This window comes from Paroedura picta, chromosome 12 (genome assembly GCF_049243985.1).
Source record: "Paroedura picta isolate Pp20150507F chromosome 12, Ppicta_v3.0, whole genome shotgun sequence".
NCBI lineage: Eukaryota > Metazoa > Chordata > Lepidosauria > Squamata > Gekkonidae > Paroedura > Paroedura picta.
Window position 1 is genome coordinate 11,991,722 of NC_135380.1, and position 25,713 is coordinate 12,017,434.

The following is a 25,713-nucleotide window of genomic DNA, read 5'->3' on the forward strand; positions in this document are numbered from 1 at the left end:
CGCCCGCGGCGCCACGGGCGGTGTACAGATGGCGCCCGCGGCGCCACGGGCGGTGTACAGATGAGCCCCCCACTCTACAAATCCCCCACTCCCCAGGTTGCAGCCCCCAAATCTCTAGGAATTATCTAACCTGGAGCTGTCCATCTTAGCCAAGTATGCTCTTCCTCAAAGGCCAAATCAGCCCTGGAAAGGTCCTTGCACGTCCCCTGCCCTTACTGACAGAATCCAGCTTGAAATATTGTGGTTGCCTAGCAACAGACACCGAGGGATCCCACTGCTTAAAGTTATATGCGCTCCTTTTATCACTTGGGATTTTTAACCTCTCAATTTTATTTTTAAATTTTCTACCAACCTAGAGCACTTTTCACGTTTACAGAAATGTCTGTCTTGCCCATTCTCAGCTCTTATAACAGCTTTTAGGTATCTTCCGTTTTAGCTAATTTGGCATTTTGTTCATAGATGATAAGAGCCTCTTGTAGCGCAGAGCGGTAAGGCAGCAGACATGCAGTCTGAAAGCTCTGCCCATGAGGCTGGGAGTTCGATCCCAGCAGCCGGCTCAAGGTTACTCAGCCTTCCATCCTTCCGTGGTCGGTAAAATGAGTACCCAGCTTGCTGGGGGGTAAACGGTCATGACTGGGGAAGGCACTGGCAAACCACCCCGTATTGAGTCTGCCATGAAAACGCTAGAGGGCGTCACCCCAAGGGTCAGACATGACTCGGTGCTTGCACAGGGGATACCTTTACCTTTACATAGATGATGCCATACTGATGAAGTAGCTATTAGCTTTTAAGACCCCACAAGACACCCTTTTTTGTTGTTGTTGTTGTTGCAACAACCCTTTGGAGCCACCCCTTTGGAGCGTGCACAATGTGTATTCAGTGTGTGTTGTGCGTGTGTTCTTAATGGGCAGAAACATGGATATGTACAATCATGGAAGTGTTTGGGTTCTAGTGTGGAAGAAAAGTGTTTCCTGATTCCAGATGGGTGGAACCGGGAACTGATTCCTCTGCAGGATTCAAAGCAGCACTCTTGCTAACACTCACAACGAACGTAGCACAGCCTCTCTTTTCATAGGCATTGAACTGTGTGTTGAGAAACACAGCTGGAGAAGAAAGCAAGCAAAGCAACTGAGGAGCGTTGTGTTTTTTAAAAAAGAAGCCCATGGTGTCAAGCCAGTTTCCTGTGGATCCCGGAGCTGCCGGTTCGCTCCTCAAACAGCTGAGTGTATTTTTCATTTGCACGGTGTCTGGCTTCTGATATCAGCATTGTGTTTGATGTCACCTAATTGATAAAACATTGCTTAGTCCCCATTTAGATTAGCTGTGAGTGAGCTAGACGAAGAGGAACAAAGAAAAGGGCTCGTTTTTAAAGGCGCTTTCAAGGTTGCTGCTTTACAAGCTTCTCAAAGCTGAGTGTCTCTCCTCCCATTAACTTCCCCCCAGGTGGGAATCTCCACTCCTGAAGTACGGCACAATAAGAGGACTGCCAATGGCAGGGCCGTGAGGTGGGGGCATGTTGGGTGATTCCATCGCAGAGAGCAAAGAGAGGAGGCTGGCTGCAAAACTCTTGGCCCAGATGCATTTGGCTGTCTTGTCTGTCTGACTTTTGCCCACAGCAACGGTCTCTGAGATTAGGACATTCTATAGTACATTCCATGGGCAGGCAAAGGTCTTCCCCAGGTGTCATAATTCAATATCCTTTTAATTGGTTGTGCCAGGGGTTGCATCTGATGCCTTCGGCAAGCCGTGTAATAATCTCCCTACAAAATGCTGCAAGAACCTCTTGTGGTGCAGAGTGGTAAGGCAGCAGACATGCAGTCTGAAAGCTCTGCCCATGAGGCTGGCAGTTCGATCCCATCAGCCGGCTCAAGGTTGACTCAGCCTTCCATCCTTCCGAGGTCGGTAAAATGAGTACGCAGCTTGCTGGGGGGTAAACGGCAATGACTGGGGAAGGCACTGGCAAACCACCCCGTATTGAGACTGCCATGAAAACGCTAGAGGGCATCACCCCAAGGGTCAGACATGACCCGGTGCTTGCACAGAGGATACCTTTACCTTTACCTTTTTACAAAATGCTGCAGTGGATGTAATGATGACACAGCTTGCCACCTTGGGACGACCTGCATAGTTTTGGAGGATTCTGCATATAAGAGACTTCTTAATTTTTTTTTAAAAAGCCCTCAAAAAGAAAAAAGGCCTCACAAACAGTTGTTTAGAAAACTGCTTTAAAACCATGCATTTTCATCCCCATGCCCTTCTGGGAATGAACTATCTCTGGCTCAGAGTGTGCGCAACAGCCATGAAAAAAACAGGCTGTCCATCATCCCTTCTGAACCATGAAGCGGTTTGTCCCCTGATGTTAATTTAGTTAGATCACAGCCAAAGGGCGTAGTTTGTATCAATGCCAGCGCCTAATGAGCAGCTCATTTGAATCCATGCAAAGTACCAGGGAGCATGGAGACATGCTAATTAAAGTGACTGCTGTTCTTTAATTAAGCAGTAATTCCCCCCCAAAGAGGTTATTCTCATGTAAATCGGCCCCTCTTAGGGGATGTAAATGCCCTGGGCAATATCTGAACCTCTTTTCTTTCGTAAAGGGTAGGGGAACATTAAGCCAGTGTGCCTGTACTGGTATTACCAACCAGATAAAAGTTATTCATTTATTGGGCCGTTGGGTTCTTGGGGCTTTGTGGTGGAACAATGGGGCCAGGCAAGAGGGCTTTGCACACAATAATATATTTATGAATAATCCTGCCTCCATACTGAAAGCCTATTCAGAATTTCCACCCAAGTTCAAGGGTATTCAAGACTGCAGAGCCAAGACCGGCCAGCAATATCTTGCAAGTGTCTGTGTGTCTATTTTTCTATGCGCTGGGCATGTGAGAGACCCTCCATCTGGGTCGGGTTCAAGAGCAGTAGGTCGGTGACTGTTGTTAGGAGGTTATTACTGACATGTTGGTCCTGGAGGTCTGATGACGATAAAGACCTCAGCCCATTGGGAATGTCTTCTGTGTAAGTTCCCCGATGAATGGGCCTTGTGCGGAACACAAAGTGTCCGTATTCTTGCGCTACTCCCCTTTCTTTTAACGTAGCTTGCACAAAAGAATCTCCCAGTAGGTTGCGCCCAAAGCAAGTGGGACATCGATACTGTTCTTTGGGCTGACCGTTGGTGGCAATTTTGTTCTTCGAGTTAGTTGGCAAGGAACGCTGCAAGGATCCCATGTGCCAGGGACAATTCACACAACCACTCCCTGGGCTGAGTTGAAAATGTGCAGCTCGCCCATGGCATGAGGCCATGGCAAAGTAATAATATGGCTCAAACTGCCTCAGTTCTATGTTTGCCACAGAAAGGGGTGATAGAGTCTTCAAGTGGTAGAATGGGGTGCCCTGTTTCAGAGGAGAAAGATTCACGTTCATGAAGCTTCCCTCTCTTAATGAATTCCTACAAGTAAAAAAAAAAAATTAACAGGTTAGTAGGAAACCATCCTAGAGCCTCTTGTGGCGCAGAGTGGTAAGGCAGCCATCTGAAAGCTTTGCCCATGAGGCTGGGAGTTCAATATCAGCAGCCGGCTCAAGGTTGACTCAGCCTTCCATCCTTCCGAGGTGGGTAAAATGAGGACCCAGCTTGCTGGGGGGTAAACGGTAATGACTGGGGAAGGCACTGGCAAACCACCCCGTATTGAGTCTGCCGTGAAAACGCTGGAGGGCGTCACCCCAAGGGTCAGACATGACTCGGTGCTTGCACAGGGGATACCTTTACCTTTACTAGGAAACCATCCTAACATCTTCCCCCCTCATTCTGCCCCATATGCAGAGCAGGTCTTTGATGGATTACACAGGGGGAATCAACAGTTTATCGTAAACAAATGTGCCCAGGAAAAATGTGGAGATGTTGATGCCATGCATATGGTCACTTTCAGTTTGTGTGAATCAATGGTAGCTAGTATGCTAGCTAATGCCAGCTAATAGCTTATGAATAGGATTATTCATCAGTGCTAGCTAATATGCCAAGATGGACCCATGCACAATTATTTTAACAGAGATGGGCCCACTGAAATCATTCAATATTCGGCCTTGGAACATAGAATTATGTAAAAGAGCTGTTTTACATCCTGACTGTCGGTGTAACACCCCCTTCATTCCATGCAAGAGTATTTCACAATGAAGATTTAGGTTATTTTCCTTGTTGCCAGCTCTGGGTTGAGAAATACCTGGAGATTGTAGGGGTGGAACCTGAAGGTGATAATCCAACTGACAAAGCAGTCATTTCCTCCCAGGAGATCAGTGGTCACCTGGAGATTAATTGTAATTGTAGGAGGTCTCCACCAATGACCTGGAGGCTGGAAACCCTAATCATAGAATCATGATTAATTGGAAGGGACCTCCTGGGTCATCTAGTCCAACCCCCTGTACTTTGCAGGACACTCACATCCCTATTGCTCATCCACTATAATCTGCCACTCCCCTGAATCTTCACAGAATCAGCCTCTCCGTCAGATGGCTATCCGGCCTCTGTTTAAAAATGTCCAAAGATGGAGAACCCACCACCTCCCGAAGAAGCCTGTTCCACTGAGAAACTGCTCTGTCTCTAATGTCCAGTAACAATTCTTTCTACCCCTCCATTGGGGGGGGGATTTTCTTTAGCAAATGGTTTGGATAGGAATTTTGTGAAACTTGAAAGCTTTCTCTGTTCTTCAAGACAATTTTTAAAGTTGGTGTTTTCAAAAAAAAAAGAAAAGAAAATATAGCTGCTGTCATTGTATATCTGCAGCCTGGTATTAAAAATTCTGGCCTATCGGCACAGCGCAGAATCTCCGCATGGCTGTGGCATGTGGAAGTCTCTGGCTTAGAAGTGAAGTGCTGAAAGACCATTCAGGAGCAAGCGGATTCGGGCCGTTCCCCTTTGAATCTGGTAAATGCCCAACCGGCCTCTTCTGCTGGTGACAGACTTTGGCAAGACTGGAGACAGTGAGGCTGTCGCTGCAAGAATAGCCCCCCCCCACCTGGTGAGACTCCTGCATGTCTGAGGGGCAGCCTTTGATATTCATTGATTTCCCCTCCAGCAGCTTTGATCAGATTGTCAACATGGGGCCTGACAAGGACTTGTGACTATGGGCTAATGATAAAAAGTCTCTCCCCTTTAGAGCAGAGATTGTTCCAAGCGGCTTCGTTTTCACTACACAGGCCTGTAAATAAACTGTTCTCTCTAAAGCTCAGACCAGGGATGGGCACAAACCAGGAAAACCCAAACCCAGTCGCTCTGCCAAAGCAAACTGGTTTGGGAAGTTAGAGGTGGGGGAAGGGGACCTCCCTGGAGTCCTAGAAACTCCAAAATCAGAAGGCAGCAATGCCGAAAACTCTTGAGCAGCAGATGAGAGCCCCGTGGCCATGGACAGAGCAGGGGAAGTGGGGTCCAAGACTCCCGATGATATGCTGGGGGCATCCTCCCCTAGCACAGGGGAAAGCGATGGCCTCCTCAGGCATCTCTGAGCGCGACCCCTACCACCACCTCTCCTGGCAACAAACACCTGACCAAGCAAGCACCCAACCGAACTGCATCCCGGGTGGATCGGCAGCAAGAGACAGAAACAGGCAGGCAAGGCAGCAAACAGACAGGCACAGATCGATGCCCCCCCCCCCCTTTCCAAGGAGAAGCAGTTGAGTTGCAGGGAGGTTACAGATGAGGCATGGAGAACTGGGCACTAAAATTGCCCCAGATCACTCTCCAAGACTGGAATCAGTCCCCCAAGGCAGGCTGAGTGTAGGGAGGCAGGTTGACACACACAGAGGGAGGCTCAATAGATTTGGTTTATTGTTCTGAAATATGTTTGGAGAGGAATGTTGCTCTGCACGCTGTTGGTATTTCCATAGAATTGTATAATGTCCTTTGATCCCAGCCTAGCCTGGAACGTCATTTTAAAAAATAAACAAACAAGCACATAGAGTGACTGAATTCCAACAGGCGCATTAACAGTGCAGTCCTAAAGTCTAAGTCAATGGGTTAAGAAGGGTGTAGCTGTGCTTAGGAGAGCACTGAGAGCGCCTTACCAGTTCTTAAAACATTCCCCTTAGAAGAGAACTCTCAGTGCTCGCCTAAGGGGGATGTTTTAAGAACTGGTAAGGCGCTTACCTTATCTTTGTGCATTGTGTATGTGTTAAATGCTGCCCAAGTTGCTCCCAGCTTATGGCAGCCCTATGAATTTATGACCTGACACCCACCACCTACTGCTTCTTAGCCCTCATGGCCTGCAGGGTTACCTGGACACAACACTACAGGTGCAGTTGAAGTCTTAACTGACAGGATGCCTTTGCAGAGGGCCAGGATCTCTGGGTGATGTGACCTCTTGCAACATGTGACTTCTGAGGATGTGGCAGGGAGGGGTGGCTTGCTGACACCACTCCCATGGTTTCTTGAAACCTGAAGAATATGTCAAGGGTTTCACGAAAGTAAAAAGGTTGTGGAAGGCTCATATCTACACTGGCTGTTCCTTGAATTCTTAAGGGAAGATTGCCGTGCTAAGAAATAGGAAGGAATTGTACGACTCAGACCAGATGAGATAATGATCTTGGCTCATTCTCCAAAGTTTGCGTGCTTTCCTAAATCCTCTGTGTCAGGGGTAGTCAAACTGTGGCCCTCCAGATGTCCATGGACTACAATTCCCATGATCCCCTGCCAGCGTTTGCTGGCAGGGGCTCATGGGAATTGTAGTCCATGGACATCTGGAGGGTCACAGTTTGACTACCCCTGCTCTATGTCATAGGTTCAATCTCTAGCCCTCCAGGGCTTTCCCACTCCAGGTGGACCACAGACTGCCCAGGCCGTTCTCGACCCACATCCCTCAAAGATGGCATAATCAACCCCCCAAAAACCATTGTGGTGGCGATCTGTAAGGGAGGTGAGAGGGACACAGTCTGATCATGGCTGCGCTTCACAGTTCTTTCCAAGATGAGATTTACTATAAATGGGTTCCTGATCCCTGTTTATTTGACATTTAATCCACAAGGAATAATTATCCGCATCGGGAATTTAGCATTTATTAGAGGAACGATTTTGAAAATCCTTAAGCAAGTCATGATGAAATGTGTCTGTTTTTATGGGGCTTTAAAATGCTGCTTAATCATGTAAACAAAACGGAGAATAGTAGACATGGGGAATCTGGAGCAATCCCAAATGGTAAGAGAACCAATGTGCTATCTGAAGAAGAAAATAAAAACAGAGGCCTGAAGCCCACAGCTTTGTTTATTTTATTCTTGGCCTGTGAGATCCTTTCACAGGAAAGGGGGGGAAAAAACTTAAAACAGCAGTAGCTATTTATATAGCCAAGCCCAGAGTAAACACTCTCTGATGGAGTAGACTCCATTCACAACATGGGCAGCCATTTTCTTGGGATTCCTGCCACTTCTTGTTTCCATAGAAACGTGGCTTGCCCTCTTTTAGCCTTATCGTTTCCCTAATGTCTAGACCCTAGAGAATTCTAACTCGCTGGACTTTCCTAAAAGACATTTCAAATAAGAACCCAGCAGAGCTGTCTCCCCACAGCCCCTCATGCCCCCTTGAAGTCTCACTTGGTGTATCTCGGAGTCCCAGAAAGCTTATCTCAACAAGGGAGGGGTAAATGTTGTATTTGCTTTGCAACCAGAGACTCTCATGGCTACCAGGATACATATGGCAATCCCATGATTTGGTGGTGTATAGAATATTGTGCAGGCTTTCCTGTCTGACATTTACACAGTTAGAACAGGCGTTAAGTGAAAACACCACTGGAAAACACCTCTCTGGCCTCATCCATCTCTCTGCTCTTTCCTTTTAAGTCTGCTGTCAGCAGCTACCAGCCTGGAGAGACTTGAACAAGTTAACATCTCCGTTTACCTTCAGTCTCCCCCCTCCCCCCCCCCCCCAACAACAAGGGTATCGCTGCTGCTAGTAATATAATCTTTTGGGACTTTGAAGAGCACCATCATCCTCTCTGGGCTGATGCATCCCGCAGTTCCCTTGCTGGAGAGCTTTTTTTGTTTTGTTTAGAAGCCCAGGAGGCAAGTGGTAAGGCCCTGGGCTAATGAGGGTAATTGCTGCTCCAAGAAAACTCCTGTAAATATTATGCTTTGGGATTCTAGCCTGTTAGGTTAAACATCATCCTTGCTTTCTACAGTCATCCTTGGAATTCAGCCTTCTAGCAACACAAATAATGCTAGATCTCTTAAGTTGGAAAGTATAGTCTTCTCTTGGGCGTAGCCTTCGCTGCCATCCGACACTAAGCAAACAGATAATTTTGAGCCGTTTAAAGTTTTCTGCTTAATCATACAATTGGAACAGGGAGACATGGTTCAGAAGAGGCGTGCTGGTTTCTGATGTGGCACAGGGCCTTTTCTATTTACATCTCTACTGGCAAAGAACCACACGGGGATTGCAAGGGATTCTTTGCAAAGTTCATGAAGATGAGAACAAGGGTGACTTTGTTTTTAGCCTTTTTCAACCAGTCTGGTCAATGGACCAGGAGCTTATGAATGTTATGCATTGGGAGTGCATGCTACCTGTGCTCCTTCTGACACCAATTGCCATGTTTTCTGAACAGGGACATGAGCTATTTTGTACAATTTTGGTAGCCAGCATGGAGTAGTGGTTGATCACACCGGACTCTAACCTGGAGAACCGAGTTTGATTCCACTGTCCTCCTTTTCCACATAAAGCCTGCTGGGTGACCTTGGGCCAGTCACCGTTCTCTCAGAACTCTCTCAACGCCCACCTACCTCACAAAGTGACTGCTGTGGGGAGAGGAAGGGAAGGTGATCGTAAGCCACTCTGAGACTCTGTAGGGTAGAGAAAAATGGGGTATAAAAAAAAAAAACCTATTCTGCCTGTGAGCCAGAACCCTGAAAAATCTAGTGGTTAATTCAACACATATCAAAGCTTTATGCAAAATATGCTCACTATCCCTATTCAGACAACATGACCACTATGTGCATTAGGAGGATCTGGCAACCAACGGGAAGCTCTGGAACATGTGGATGTAACATCTGCAAGGGTTACTGCCAATCTTAAGACTGTGAGCACAATCCAATGGGACTCCCTGTTGCGCAGGCTCCACTAGAATAGGAATTGTATAATTTCATTGGGGGTTGCACAGCAGAAATCCTTGATACACGGTTTTCTCATATCCAAGATCCAAATGTTATAAATCATGCTTGAAAACATAGTCCTTTAGATCAGCTGTCCCCAATCCCCAGTCTGGGGACTGGTACCGGTCCGTGGATCAGTCGGTATAGGGCTCCTCCTCGTCCTCCTTCCCAGCTGCTGCCTCAGGGGCTGCCCTGCCATTCTGCCGCCAGCTCACCTTTGGTGCTCTCTGGTGACCGCCATGGCTGGGGCTCCCCCTCAGCGTGGCACTGCGCAGCTGCTGCTGGCAGCGCCCCCCAGTGGGCAGCGGGAAATCAGGGGCGCCGGCGGGAAAGCAAGTGGAGCAGGGGCTCAGGCGGTGGCGTTTCTTGGCAAAAGACTACCCCCCCCTCGGGCCTCAGTAAAATTGTCAAGTGTTGACCGGTCCCCAGTAATAAAAAGGCTGGAGACCACTGCTTTAGATTATAGTTTGAATATATTTCTAAATTCAAGCTTATAACTTTTAAGGACCAGCCTTGACCATGGCAGTGAAACAAGAACCAACAGAGCCGAGTACTTGGAAACTGCATCTTCTTTTGATAAGATAAGGGTTTGGTGTGAGATTCAAGCTTGGAACCTATTTCAATGCCAGGGTTACACTCTGGAAAATGTAATGATACAGAAAGCTACATTCAGATATCAGAATAAACTGGGGTTTGTGCAGTGGATTAATGTCCTTGATGCAAATAAAGATGGGCTTGAGCATACACTCAGATCTATTTGCTTGGCAACATACTGGTTGCTTTCTTACCTCTTTTCCATCTCCCAGCAGAAAGAAAGTTCCCTTTGTAGGTATCTCTATAGCCGGATGGCCGTGGAGGAACTGCGTAGCAGATGGTCGTTTGCAAATACAGAAGAAGAAAAAATAAACCACAATGTATGCAAACTAATTCAACAAGCCCCCATTGGTTGTGCTGTTTGTATTGCGTGGTCTGAATCATGAGCCTCCAACATGCTCCCAAAATAGTATAAAATGGTAATTAGGGATGCCAGTCACCAGGTGAGACCTGGGGAGACCCTGGAATTATAGCTGATCTCCGGGTAATAGAGATCAGTATCCCTGGAGAAAATGACTCCATAGCCTTATACTCCACTGAGGTCCCTCCCTCCGTGCCAAATCCCATCCACTTCAGGCTCCACCCCCAAAGTCTCCAGATATTTCCCAATCTAGAGTTGGCAACCTTAATGGCAATTCATAAAAGTTTATGTACATAACTCTTAACAGGAATGATCCAGGCACTTCCCTGCCACATCCAGATTATCTGCACACCCAAATCTTCCCTGATGGAAAGAAGGTGTCCAACTTCCCAGCATGTAAACAAAGCTTCCAGGTTAGAGGGCCTGTTTGGACTTAGCCTTAATCATGACAGCGGTGGAACTCCCTTCCCTAAGGAATCCATTGAAGTTCCAGCTTGTCCCAGAAAAGCTGTCAAACTTTCCTCTTTTGACCAGGCTCCAATGGCCTATATTAAGAAGGCGAGAGGTAACTTTTAACTTGTTTGTGGGATTTAAAAAAAAAATTAAATGTGTTTTTCATTTATTTTTAACTGCGGTTACCCACTTCATACCCTTGGAAAGAAAGTGGATAGAAATAGAACGGAATAAATAGGGAATTCTCAGTACCTCATCAAATTAACTTCTAAAGATAATTTTCTTTCTAAATAATTGCTGGCACAAGAATCTCAAAAATTTTCCCATGAGAAAAATGCATTCTTTAAAAAAAAAATGAAACCTACATTATTGGCCAAACCTCTCTTAAAAGGACTATTGTAACCTCCTGAAAGGAGAGCAACGTGGTGCTTCTCTACCTGTCTGTGTTGTTGGCATGGAGAGGGACTCCCATTGTTCCTTAAACAATGGCTAAACCATGTCTGCTCTCCACAGGTAGATTCAGGAGGGTAGCCGTGTTGACCTGAGGCAGCAGAACAGAGTTTTGTGTCCAGTGGTACCTTTAAGACATATACACAAAAGCTTACAGCCAGCATGGTGTGTAGTGGTTAAGAGGGGCAGCTTCTAATCCGGGAAGCCGGGCTTGATTCCCCGCTCCTCCACGTGCAGCCCAGCCAGATGACCTTGGGCTTGTCACAGTCCTGTTAGAGCTGTTCTCACAGAGCAGTCCTGTCAGAACTTTCTCAGCCTCATCAACCTCACCGGGGGTCTGTTGTGGGGAGAAGAAGGGAACCCACTTTGAAACTCCTTCAGGAAGTGAAATGCAGGGTATAAAAAAAACGACTCTTCTCTTTCTTCCTCTATATCCAGAATAAAACTTTGTTGGCCTTAAAAGTGCCACTGGACACAGACTTGTTCTCTCCACTGACTTCTCACCTTTCCATCTTGTATTTTTTAAAATGTAATATGCCTAAACTGAAAAGTGTCAGTGCTGCAACAATCTGGAAAGAAACTGTGTGTGTATGCGGCGCACACACCGAATTTAATACTGCATGTGGAAAGAGAAAAAGCAGATTGCAAGCCTACTTGAAGTCTTGGATGACTAACAATATTGTATTCACTTGCAGCAGAATAAATGCTTTGTGTTCCAGCACGCTGGAGATATGATCTGAAAAAGTCCTGCCAGTTTTGCCTTCATTGTGCCAATCCTCAGGCCATATTTGGAAGGGGGAGCAGACTGAAGCAAAACATTGCCAGATCTTGTTAGCAAAACATTTTCATCATTCACAAGGCTGCGATAGTTGAAAGTGCAAAAGATATCAAGCAAACCCAGTGACTCATGCGGCGCATACTTTTACCCTGTTTAATTTTTGTTATTTGTTCTGGAAATTGGGCTGTTACGGTTAAATTAAAAAATCTATCATAATGTTCTGCCGGGAGAGGGGGGTCGTGTTTTTTTTTTTTTTTTAAACCTCACATGAGGTTTTGTTAGCAGTTAGGAAACTTTCACTTGGTTAGGGTTTGAAAATGAAAACCACGTTCAGAATCGAAATCCTTTTGGCTTTGCCTAAAATCCAAAGAATTTTCGGTAAGTGACAAAAATTCAGATAACGTTCGAATGCTTTTCTAACAGCTTAACCAAAGTCCAAATCCCCACTTAGCTACAAAGCATACTATGTTTTCCCCTCGCTTTCACCATGCATGTTCATTGGGTTTTCTTTGTTGTTCTGCATTGATATTCCTCCCTTCAGCACTCAGTTTGCTTTCTGGATGCTGTTTCTCCTGGTTTTCTGAGAGTGATTTTGTGCTGTTATTTCCCTCATTTTTCCTCAAAACCCAAAATAATTCAAAAGCACACAGATTCCTTTGGATTCTTCTTTGCTCTTTTGCTACCCCTTGAAGGTCACTTCCCAGCCCACATCAAGGTTATTCTGTCCACTCTACAGCTTCTGCCATCCTCCCATTGTTCACAGTGGCCGAGACTGCCCTAGCGCTCGACAATATGGAAAACGGCTTAGCAGCTGCTTGTCAATTTTTTAAAGGTCTAGTCAGTTTCTACATCTGCCCCCCCTTGCAAGCCTGCCTTTCTGTTTCCTTTCATTCAGTGAACTAATACACAAAACCTTTTACTTTGGTGGGGAACAAAAGGGAGTTATAATTCTGCCAGCTGGAAAGAAATAATTGGAGAAACTTTGAAAGTATAACTGGGTGTATGGAGACAGAGCTGCCAACTTTGGCTTGGGAAATTTCTGGGGATGGGAGAGGGGTGCTGGGGAGGGAGGTCAGCAGGGATGTGATGCCATGCAGCCTACTTTCCAAAGGTGTCATCTCCTCCACGGTAGTCTGGACATCCAGTGTAATTCTGGGATAACTCCAAGCCCCACTTGGAGATGGGTAATCTTAGATGGAGAAGTGAGGGAGAGAAAAAGGAAGATGGTGTACGTGCTGTCCCCATCATCCACACCATCATGGGAAGGGAAGGGAAGGGAAGGGAAGGGAAGGGAAGGGAAGGGAAGGGAAGGGAAGGGAAGGGAAGGGAAGGGAAGGGAAGGGAAGGGAAGGGAAGGGAAGGGAAGGGAAGGCTGGATGCAGCCTCTCTGTTACCACCGCCACCCTCTTTCCGGGGCCCAATCCATCCATGCTACAAAATGACTGGGTGGAGAACACACAGTGCACCTGCCTACCTTATTTTCTCTCTCCTTTCCCACCCTCTCCACCCCAGTCTTGCTGGACAATCAGATTTTACATTTCCCCATGACCTTCTTCCCAGACAGCAGAATCAAACTCCCTGTTTGTTCCCCATCAAAGTAAAGGGTTGGGTTTTTTTTTTCTTCCTTCCATGCTAACTGCACTCGAGGAGCCATATAGCATTCTGAGCTTTGTGTACACTTGGAAAGCATCACTTCTAGATTATTGTGGGGATAGATCCAGTTAGTGTTTCACTCGATGGCTGATACCAATCCATGGCTGGTAGGACTCTATTGGAACTGACAGCCAAGGAGGAGCCTTCTGTTCAAATAGTTTTTTGTGATTTTCATAGTTCTAGTAGTGGATCGAAGGAGGTAATGGGGAAAGTTTAAATATCACATTGTCAGGCAAGACTGGGGTGCAGGGAAGGTAGAAAAGGAAAGTGGGTGGTGGTGCACATTGCTTTCCAGAAAGGACTACCACCCCAATTCAGCAAGAAGGATCCATGGACACAAACATAGCTTGCTTGTTGGATGAACATCTGACAGTGTCTATCTTGTTCTCAGCGATCTTGCTGGATGTGCCTTTTGATGCTCATAAGGGTCACTTCCCTCCCTGAGACTGCGCATTGTTGCATGCAAATAGTTGGCAGGACTGGGGCCAGTGATCCTACAGGCCCAGCCATGTCACCAGCATAAGGACAGAGCATGTTCATTAGCAAGTAATTCGAATTTTCTAGTGCATGGCGAGCAGGAAGCTGTCTACAGCTGGTGGTGTGGCTAATGTTCTGAGAGCTGCTCATTCCAAAAGAGATTGCTCTGAACAGCAGGTCATTAATCAAAAAAAATCTTGTTTCATTAGAGATGTATGGCATGTTAGTTTTTAATTTATCCCCCTAATACATCTACTTAAGTAGCGTGGGTGAGTCACAGATGTCTGAGTAATGGAACTTTAGGAGGGGGATGGAGAGGCCCTGTTAAATCACATCTTGCAAGAGAGAATCTCCAGGATCGTCCCAGCCTGATTGCCAAATGTTCATTTAAAGCATGCCGTGGTATCTATGTTATTTGCAAGACCATGTATTTCCTCCCCAGAGGCACATGGAATTTGAAGGTCCCCTCCTTGGAAAGAACCTTCCTCTTCCCTAAGTCGCAGCCATTGGCAACCCTGGTGTCTGTCTACCTCTCTTCTAGTCCTTTCCCCTGAGGCTAGGAATGATTGAATCACGGGCCTTTAAAAATTACAGCAAGAGTCACTGTGTTAAGGGGTCTGGCTACATTACAAGGAATCCATTCAATGGACGCTTGAACTCTTAACAGTCAAATAGCAGCTGCTCTGCCAGTTGAGTAAAAGAAAATTTCCATGAGCTGTCATCGAAAACAGCATGTCTCTATTCCAGCTGCTAGCAACGTCAGCCTTCCTGTCTCTACACACAGGTGCAGCAAAAGCGAGACCATTTTGATTTCTGGGGGGAGGTCTCAGGACTTCTGCAGAAAGTCTATCCCATGATGCCAAGCCATCTCTAAATTGTTCTAGAGAGGACTTATACAAATCTATGTATTCTGAATGTGTGTTTTCTCAATCTGAGGAATCATACTGTGCACCAGGGGTATCCAAACTCCACTCTGAGTGGAATTTAATATGCCTGGTAAAATTAGCAGGCAGTACCTTCTCAACCCACTGACGTTTATGTTATATCTCTGCTTAGCACTGCAATAACCTCTCTGCCCGTTGCATTTATTATATCTTTTTGGCCTAGGGATAAGAGATAAAGGAGTTCTCCCAGTCTTACATTCTTTTAGAATTCTCCTCTGGCCTGAGTTTATCTCCTGCATAATTCTGATTTAACTAGGAGAACTGATAACATTAATCCTAGAAGTTGAATTTTTTTTTCTTCTAAATTTAAAATGTTTGTGTCCTGTCTGTCTCCCTATAACTGTATTCCGGGTGTCTTACAATGTAAACATTAAAGGAACAATATAATAAAATTAATAATACATCCTGGCCACCCAAAAGAAAAAAAAAAACAATCGATAAAATGCATCCGTCCAAATAAGATACCTTTAATGTCCCCATAACAGCATTAAAATACCTCCTGAAACAAAAAGCAAAGATTACTAATAAGAAGGCAGAGTAGTGAAGCAAACTGCGAGACCTCAAGAAAGTACTGTCTTTGCCTGGTGCCCCAAACAATATAGATTTGACACCGATCAAGGGTGCTTCCACACACACATAATAGTACCCTTTCAGTGCACTTTAGTGATTGTTTTCCATTTCATGCAGTAAAATCTGTTTGAAAAGTGCATTGAAAGATGGTTGAAAGTGCATCATTCATCCAAGTCAGTGGCTCCTAATCTATAGAAGAATGTTATGCTCCAAATGTTGAACATTTGGGAAACTTTGCCTTACAGTTTAGGGTCACAACCTGACTTATAGCCCTCACTCTTTGACATGGGCCGGGGGATATGTGTCCATATCAGTGTATGAAAGGACCACGCTCTGAGTCAAGCAGAAATTCTAATAGGATCATTTTGCTTCTAACCTATTCATACAATCAATAGGTGTTAAAGTCCAAAGGCAAGCATTGTAGGACTTTGATGGCATGGATATTCTCCAAATCACTAACTGCTTCAAGTTATCAAAGCACAATATGGGGCAGGAAGGGAAGGCAATTTTCAGTGTAGTGGAGCTGACAAATGAAATATCTTCTTGTTAAAAGACAGATGAACCCCCTCCTACCAACTTTGGCTGCAATCTTGAAACCATTCACAGCCTTGTAAATCCCATTAACTTCAATGGACATAGGGGCTTACAAGCCGGTTTTCAGATTGTGCCCTTATTATCTTCAGTCATTTGATTTATTGAAGGAGTGGAACCAGGGTGTCAAAGGCAAGTAATTCCACCTAAATAAAAACAAAGCAGAAAGCAGCCGATCTTTTGTCCTGAAGGATCATGGGCAGAGAGGCTCGGTTGGTTGAGCTTCCTGTCTTCAGACAACAGGTCAGGCAAAGTTAAGTGCTTTAAACTTTCTAGGAGTGAGTTAAGTCGGCTTTCGTTTTTTGGGTTGTTTTTGTTTTTCCTAAGATTAAAGAGAAGAAAATTGTGTGTGTGTGTGTGTGCACACGTGTGCGTGCATTTCCCCCTTTTCCTCCTCCTGGCTTAATTCCCAAAGAATGCAAGAGGACGCATTGAACGGGGAGGGTGTCCTGAGGCACCTGACTTTAATCAGGACGTAAACTCTTTGTAAAGGTATGGTAGAAAAAAACAGCCCTTTGAGGGTGCTAATTAGCTCCCCGTTAAGCTTCTGGCAAATCCAGTTGAAATAAATGGGGGGAGAAATGACACATCCAGGAATGCAGGTAGAAGAATGTGAACGGAGGTGTATTGAATGGCCTCTCCTGGTTCTACACATCCTCTTCGACACTGCTCCAGCAGACAGGTAGCGGAGAGAAAGGACTTTAATCTGCAACCATAGACAATCGCATTGTGGTTTACTTTAAGAAGCTCGGCCTGAGTCTGAGCCACTGCTGTCAGCAGGACTACCCTTTCCTTAGGGAACAGAAGGAGAGATGGAGAGAGCACCATGCTGGGGTATAGAGTGCATCCTGGCAGGGGACTGGATTAGAAGCGGTCCCTGGGCATCCCTACTTTCTACAGAGGAAAACCCACATTATTAATACCTATGCAAAGGGGGCAAGAAGCCATGCCAAACAAAGATCAAACAGCAGAAGCATGCTAGTATTATTATTTTTTTATTTCTTTGACTTACTAGGTTTCTGGTGTGTTATGAGTACTTTGTGTTGTCGATGGTTGATAGCTATGGGTGGGTTTGACAATCATCTCCAGTATGCTGCCCCCCCCAAAAAGGAATGAAAGGAAGAAAAGGAAAAAAGGGGCATGAAGGAATAGACCTTTTTGTTGACTGACCAGTAAGGAAATGTTTCCCAATTCTCAAGGGTAGTCTCCACCCTATTTTTAAAAGCAAAAATAAAGATTTCCTTTTAGTCATGCCATAAGTTCATTTAGACACTGATGTAATGCTACAGATTGCAGAGGCAGTATAAAATATATTTAATAAATAAGCACTTATTAGCCAAAAAAGAGCACTGTGGTATTTAGAAACTTGTTTCTGCACTAGTAATATTGTTCAAATTTACATTTTTAAAGTGACTTTTTCGTCCCGTTTCCACACTAAGACCAAGATCAAGGTGGCCCCTCCCCAGGCTGGACATTTACATCTTTGCATCCCCACCCCTAGGTCAGAGAGCATTTTAGTCCTCAATCTTGGAGGGTTTGTTAGGGAGTTTATTGGGGTTTTAATTAAATATGGAATTTGTATTATTGTTGCTCCCCCCACCCCACCCTGCCTCCACCATTCTCCTCCCTCTGCAGCTCAGGATCTCAGAGTCTCATGACTTGACAATCTTATCTAGAGGACTTTCCTTCATCATCTTCAGTTCTCAACCTTGAGAACTTTAACCGTTGTAAGGGCCAAAGGAATCTATATCTTCTGTCTTGCCGTTCCCTAATGATGAAAACACACACACACTTAACATGTTCCTAGATCTCTTTGAGGGAAAATGTTACAAAATAGCAGGCTATGTTGTAAACAATGCACCAGTCTGTGAACCAGTGTGAAGTCATGGTTAGAGTGTTGGATGGGGCTCTAGGTTCACACCCTTCTCCCCATAAAATTCACTGGGTGACCTTGGTCCAGTTAGCGTCTCTTACCTACCTCACAGGATTGTTGTGAGTATAAAATGGAGGAGGGGGGAGATCATGTATGTGGGACTTTCTCCAGGCCCCAGAAGTTTTGGCTGACCAATGGTGAAAGGTTCACCATTGCCCGAAAAGGTGTGGAACCGCATTCCTTTGAAAAATATCAGCCACATACTGCTATGCAGCCTACAGGCTAGGGCAGGTAGCAGGGCTAATAAACTGGTGGTACAATACTATGTGGAATGAACTACACTTCAGTAGGTTTAGACTGGCATAACTCTGTACAGGACTGCACCAGAATTGGAAGTCCTCTGCAAGGCTGAGTTAATATATTTTCCATCAGCCATTTGGAATGCTGCATCAGAGGTTCACATCCTCAGGGATCACAGTGATGATACGCATGACAAATTCTGAAATAAAAATTGCCCTGTGCCATAAAAATTATAATAAACCAATACATGTTGTCAATCTCTATGGGGGATTGAGAAACTTCAAGAGGAACACCAGAACTTTGATTCTATACTTGGCACTGGCGCAAATTGAGAGCCATTTAGCTGAATCTGATTGGAAATTAAGAAGAGGTCAACATGAGTTTCACCCTTTTCATATATCCCTATCCATTTGTTTGACTAATCTCCGTAAACTGTCATGGGATCAAAATCTTTATACACTATCCAGCCAAGTGTGGATTTCTACAGAGTAGCTGGAGTAGCTCTTACCAGACTATCTAACCGTGTTTACGGAAGAAGCAGAATAAAGTTCAAGTCCAGTGACACCTGAAGAAGTATATGTTTTATTGAAAGTTGTTTTGATGTTATAGTCTGTATAATGTTCCATGTAAGTTATGTAATGTTCAGTGTAAACCGCCTAGAGCTGCAAAGAAATGGGCAGTATAGAAATCTAAATAAATAAATAAATACGTGTACAGGAATGATTATACTCAGAATTAAATTTTGTTGGTCTCAAACTTTGTTGTGTGTTCATACAGATGCAGCCTAGAACCTGCTTTCTGTCTCCAACTCATAGTTATCCAACTCGTCATCTCTTCTTGGCACTCCAGACACAAAAAAGAACAACTATACAGTGCAATATTGCTAGCAATACCAGCACAATACGCAACAGTCAGTTCAGAACTGGAATGATTCACCCAGGGGTGGTACAATTTGAAAAGCTGTGTTTAGAATCCACTTGAATGTAATGGCTTTTAAAACTAACAACAAAACACGAAAATGATGGAGGTTTGTATTCTCCCTGTCGGAAAGAAGACAGATTGTGGGCTGCTGCATGTTTGGCTGACTCCAGGGCAGTCTAAAAATAAGCATTTTGCAAGGATTAACATCACTAGACAAAACAAGAGTTTTCATCACCGGCCTTATATATAGATGAATAGTAAATTGAAAACAAAAGGTTTAAATTAAGGGAAACATTTTCTAAACCCCACCTCTGGCTCCCCCAAGTTTTAAAATAAATATTCTGAAGGTTTGGAGAAAGGGTGGTTGGGAATGTCAGACATTGCCTGGCTCTTATCCAGATAAGTGCTTATGAATTGTAACACCATTAGTGAACACATTACTTTCCTGAATTCAAAGTATAAGCTTATGTCGCTGCCACAAGAATGTATATAGCTTAGCTCTAAGTAGCTGAAAGGCATATCAAACCCATTGTAGTGGCTTTCAACTTGGTAACAACAGCAAAGTAGTCCCCAGTTACAGAGCTTTACCAGTCCCAACACTTGATGAACATGGAGCTTCCAGGTAGCCTCTGCTGCTTTCCCTGTCTCTATCTAGCATCATATCCAGGACAGGAAGGAATCCTGACCCAACTCTGCAGAGTATCTAAGCAAGCACCAATGCCGGAAGATGCAGGCCTACGTACCTGGAAAAATAGAATTACAGAAAGCATAGTCAAGGAAGTGATTCTTTGAGCTGAATGTAACTATAGTTCCTTAGACAGATAATGACAGTAAAGCAGAAAAGAGATAATAGAATGGATTGCACCACTTTGAACTTTAAGCCAGTAGAAAACTAGCATTTTAGAGGGAAAAGTTCTAACCCAGCTGGTTGTCTCTTGCCATGATTTTTGTTTGCTGGCAGTTTTTAACAATGGAATGTTTTTGTTAAAAATTACCTCCCCCCTCTGCATTCTGAACTAGCATGGTCCTTACTACCACCTTGTGCCACTGTGCGCCTATATACTCTGGCCCTTTTGACATTCTTGGACAGAATGAGAACATATTGGGCAGAAGCAACATAGTGCTCTCTCTGAGCAGGTGGGCAAAAATTCTTCTCAAAAATTCTTTAAAAATTCTTCATTCTTACAGAAATGTGAGTCACATGCCCTCCCAGGGTGGAGAGATGCAGTAGTGAAGACCAGAGCAGGGCTTCCCCATGCAAGAGCTGCATTCCACTGCATGAAATGGGAGAAGTTCAGCGGGGAGTCAGGCAGAGAGGATGCAAGCCTCTCTCCCTCACTTCCTGTCTTTCAAGCATTCATCTGAAGCAAGACCCTTCTGAGGCAAGGCCCTTTCCTACCACCTTTGGGCCACCTTTGAATAGGCTTCACTACTCTTTTCTGGAGGATTGGTGAAATTCTTATGCAGCTTGGTATGCCCTCATGCTCAGTGCAGCTTCAAGCAAATCTGCTTTATTCTAGGTAGGTTAATTTTGGTTGCTTTTACCTACGTTGGGGTAGCTTCTGTGTGTATATATATATACCGTATTTGCCGGCGTATAAGACGACCCCCCAACATTTCCACTCAAAATACAGTACTATGGGCCACTATGGGCAACTATGTCTATCCCAACTGAAGTGCACCCGGTGTATAAGACGACCCCCCCCCCACTTGGAGGCATGTTTTTCAGGGGGGGAAAGTAGTCTTATATGCCAGCAAATACTGTATATAATGTGTGTGTATATATATAAAGAGCCTCTTGTGGCGCAGAGTGGTAAGGCAGCCGTCTGAAAGCTTTGACCATAAGGCTGGGAGTTCAATCCCAGCAGCCGGCTCAAGGTTGACTCAGCCTTCCATCCTTCCGAGGTCGGTAAAATGAGCACCCAGCTTGCTGGGGGGTAAACGGTAATGACTGGGGAAGGCACTGGCAAACCACCCCGTATTGAGTCTGCCATGAAAACGCTAGAGGGCGTCACCCCAAGGGTCAGACATGACTCGGTGCTTGCACAGGGGATACCTTTACCTTTACCTTTTTATACATATAAAATATTATATTATAAAACATATAATCTTAATGTGATTTAAAGGGCAAAAACTAGGAACATATATATTCTTAATAATGTTTTTATGACATTGTCCATGGGGTCATGATGGGTCGGACACAACTTCGCACCTAACAATAACAAATGTTTATATATATACACATACATACATACATACATACATATATATATATATATAACATTCAATATATGTTCCTAAATTTTGCTCTTTAAATCACATGATGGATGGATGCTTATGCTGCTGCCACAAAAACGTGTCTGTTCCTAGACCCTGATACTGGACAAGTTCCTAGCCCTCCTTGAGGAAACTTCACACCTTTCAACTCCCTCCAGGTCCCCCCCTCCCACTCCCCAGGGTGGCCGTGCCCACGCACACCCCAGGGGCAGCCGGATCCCTTCATCCCTCTCTCGGGGCTTACTAACAGCACCGCCTGCCCTTGGAAGCCCGGCATTTCCCTCCAAGACAAGTCGCGCCAGCCGGTCTAGCCTCCGAGTAGGGCGAGGAGTGACTTTGGACAGCAGCCCTCGCCTCCTTCCCCGCGCCCACCCCTCCCAGCTGCGCTCCGTTGGTACATTCCCTTCCAAGGGGAGCCCAAGGTGGGAGGGGAGGACGAACTGCCAATAACCGCCGCTCGGCGGGGCGAAGGCGGTGGGCGGGGCCGAGCCCAGGTTAGAGCGCAGAGGCCGGCCCGGAGGAGCGCGCGCTCGTGCATGGGGAGCATGCGCGGGCGAGCGGGCGGATTGGAAGCGGCTCGCGGGGGGCGGAGCGTACCCCCCTCCGTAGGCTTCTGGCAGCAGCGCCGGGCGCGCGAGCTGGCTGTCTCGCGCGCTGCCCCCGCCGGCCGCCTCAGTGCGTGAGGGGACGCGTTCGGCGGCGGGGCAAGGACGGGACGGGACGGGCTCGCCGGTGTTGGATGGAGGCTCCCGTCCGCCTCGCCTGTTCTCTCTGGAATGTGCCGGGGGGCGGCTGCCGAGCGGGAGCCAGGGCTCTATGGGCGCTGCTGAGAGGTGAGCGGGGGAGGGGGAGACCGGCGAGGCCCGCCCCGGCTCCTGGAGGCAGCGCGCGGGAGGAGCTCGCGAGGTTGCGGCCGGTGGCACCTCCGAGGCTGGCACGGCTGCCGCGCGCCCCTGGAGCACAGCCGGCTTGGCTCCGCTCCGGGGAGAGTGGGGGGTCTGCCTTGTGCCTCCCCCTCCCCGCTGGAGTGTCAAAGCGCGGCATGCCGCGAGACGGGGCTGTGCCCTTTGCAAGGGCTGCGGAGCTCGGGCGTTGCAGCCGGTGCGGGGCTGGCGCTCTCCTTCCGCACAGGATGGCTAGTGCACGTCCAGCGCGCTTTTGCAGCTGGGCGAGACAGGGGGCTCTTCTTGGAGCGTGCGTTAGCCCACGTGTGGGGGGATACGCTGACATCGTTGAGCCCCTTTGGAATTGGAAGGGGGGGGTAGAGTCTGCTTAGTCTGCAATCACTCGCCCCCATGTCTCAGGGAGGGAGGGAGGAGGAGTTGGTTTGGAAGCTCCCCTTAGAATGGTGGAAGGAGGAAGTGTTGTGGTTATATGGCTGTTTGGGAAATCTGCACCATCCAGACATCCATCCTTATCTAAAGTGGACATTTAAAGGGAAAGCCTGTTATCTGTTTGAGGAGAGCACCTCCCTCCTTAGGCTTCACCAACTTCCAGGTAACTGGGCCTTGCAGTGCAGATCACTGGTCTGGTTTGTGTTTTAGATTTGTAATCCATGCAGCTCCCCTGGTTCAGTAACTCTTAAGAGGAATTGGAGATGGTGGATGGGAAACATAGGCTAGAACATGTACTCTGTCTTGGCATCCGTTGCATATTGTGTCCCTTTGACTGGTTTGATTTCAAATTGCTTTGCTGCTAAAGTATACTCTGCCTGCTTTACGCTGCAGTTCTGAAATATTTCTGCGTCAGCAGGGAAGTAGATGCTCCTTTCTTGGGGTTGAAGACAGCGGTACCAGTGGCCCTTCAGGAGACGGTGCTCCTCTTGTGTGTGATTCATCTTCAGAAGCTGTTATGCATGTAGCTGGGTGGGAGAATAGGAACGGTGTACTAGTGACAGCACTTGGGTGTTGATGCTGCGTATCCCAGAATGGAATTCTAGAGAACCAGGTAATTGGTTCCTAAGCAGTTGTCACATCTTGCTGTCTTCCTGATTAAACATGCCCTCAATAAAACTGATCTGGAATGGGAAATATGACTGAGAGACTTGCTTGTCAACTTCAAACTCTTTCAACTTCTGGTACATTTCTCTTTGAACATGGCATCTTGTTTTTCTTAAGGAGTATTTTTAGCAGCAACATATTGGGAGGTTCTTCTCATTTGGGCTAAGATGAAACATCATGTTTTGTCTGGAAACTTTAAATTAACTGTTAACTGCTCCTCAGCTAGAACGCATTCTTACCAGGAGTGGCCTGCGTGCGTGCTATCTGCTATGCACATGTTAAAATTGCACAGTATCCAAATGAGTTGTGTGCAAAAGAAAATACTTGAAGATGGGAATGCTTTTTGTTTCTCTGTGCCTAATTCCAGAGGAGTGGTTTGCCACTTAGGTCAGCAGTAGGATTCAGTGATTTTTTGGGATTACATAAGAGAATTCCTGGTGTCAAGTGCATCTTAATTAACTGAAAATGCAAAGAGTGATGTCTTAATACATATAGGTCATAGATTCAAGTGGGTAGTGATGTTGGTCTGAAGCAGCAGAACAACTTTACAGTCCAGTGACACCTTTAAGACCAACATTTTTACTCAAGGTATGAACTTTTGTGCGCACACACACTTCCTCTGATACAATCATGCACATGAAAGCTCATACCTTGAATAAAACTTTGTTGGTCTTAATGGTGCCACTGGACTCTACATTCTACATCTAGGTCAGAGGAAGCTCAAATCAAAGTGTTAACTGTTGCACCCTCAACATTTGTGTGTTGATTTGCTTGTGCCACAAAAAGACTAGGTGTGACCCTTGTGTTTGTGTAACTTAGGTTTGGATATTGTTGTTAAACTGGTATTCATATGTACTTTCCCCCTATAATCAGAGATGCATAGAATCAGAAAATTTCCCTCATATATTAGTTGGTTTTTCTGCTGTACTGTTCAGGTTTTCGGCATTCTTGCAGGTGGTTTGACTTGACAGGTACTAGATTGACTTTGTTTAGACAGGTTTCTTTGTCCAGGTCAGCAACACAGTTGATAATGAGTTTTCTCTTTACCAGAACAAGTAATATCACACTATTCTCACTGTAAAGCTATGAGATAACCCAGTCTAAAATTCCTGTTGGAAGGGTATGTAATCTGACATTCCTCAGTGCACATTGTCAGCAAAGCAGTACATGCCATTATGAATTTAAATTCCAAACCATCAGAATGTATTTAATGGTGGTATGTATACTGAAGTGGCCCGTGTAAAGGGTTTCATTTTAAAGCAGCTAAAAGAATCACTCTATTTAATACTGCATGTGTTAGAGTGGCGTGCTCTACTGTAGGTATGAAATCATGCATATTGGAACAGTGCCTGTGCAGCATACATAACAGAGTTGTGTTGTTATTTCCTAACTTCAGCATTTTCTTTCTTGAAACATATAGGATCATGGTTTTGCACAGTTTGAGTAATAGTACTGAGGTGATAGTAATGTGGCTGTTTAAAATCAAACTAATTATATGTGCCTGAAAGAGCCACATTAGTGTGATTCTAGCTCCCTGGTGGTTTTTAGGAGCCCTGGAGACAGCCTAGTGAATAGGGCTGAAAATTCATTCTGTATTTGATTAAATGGAACAGACTCGTTGCTTCTTACCCCAGCAGGGGCTAGGAGATCTCTTGATCCCCGAAGCGGCTCATAGACCCTGGGAATTCCATTAGCAAGCACCTGAGGAATTTCTGCCCTGCAGTGCCTTTTTTTAGTAGTAAGGGGGGGTCGGGTGGGGGGAAATAGAACCAGAAGTATATCATTCCTGATGATAGGTGGGGGAGGCTGCGCTAGAAGAATCCATATGTTGGCAGATCTAAAATCAAGGCATGACTTAATAGCTTATCTGGTAAGAGAAAAGCCCAGCCCCAAAGAATACTAATAGGCAGACACTATCATTTAAAGGAGGATTGTGCTGTTCTTGGAGTACTAAAATTAGCTCACTCACCTTTATTATCGAAGCCATCTGATTCCCTGTCTTTTGACTTGAAGAGGCACACTGGTGGAAAACCAACAATAAGCTTTTATACTTGGTGAGTTTCTAAAAAGCAGGACATAATAGGTGATGGTATATGTTTTGTGATTTGTCAGTTGATATGGTTTTTGTTTCTCTTCTGTGATGTTAAATAACTTTGTGGTCAGTTGGGCAAGAATGTGCTTTGGAAAGCCTTTGAGGCATTGCCCTTTTTAAAAACAGAATCTGCCAGTTAAAAACAAGAAGTTATAAATATGCTCTTTTTTTCCAGTGGGAGAAGGCTATCTGGGTGGTGATTTACCAAAATTTTATTTAACTTGTGAGTGTTTGTCGTTGGAATTATTGAAACTTATTACAA

General features: G+C 45.5%; 1 protein-coding gene across 5 annotated transcripts in view; it reads left to right on the forward strand.

Annotated features, from left to right (window-relative positions):
* The window catches only part of CDON (cell adhesion associated, oncogene regulated), a 106,005-nt gene that overhangs the window by 37,027 nt on the left and 43,265 nt on the right, over nt 1-25,713 (forward strand). For 2 of the 5 annotated variants that reach the window (XM_077306428.1, XM_077306427.1), the window contains exon 1: nt 21,906-22,192. The exons of 1 other annotated variant lie outside the window; for it this stretch is intronic. The gene's annotated coding sequence lies outside the window, so the exon portion shown is untranslated. Of the gene's footprint in view, nt 1-21,905; nt 22,193-22,835; nt 22,857-25,200; nt 25,414-25,713 lie in introns of those variants that run through there. 2 more of the 5 variants (XM_077306432.1, XM_077306429.1) reach the window with 2 other exon arrangements.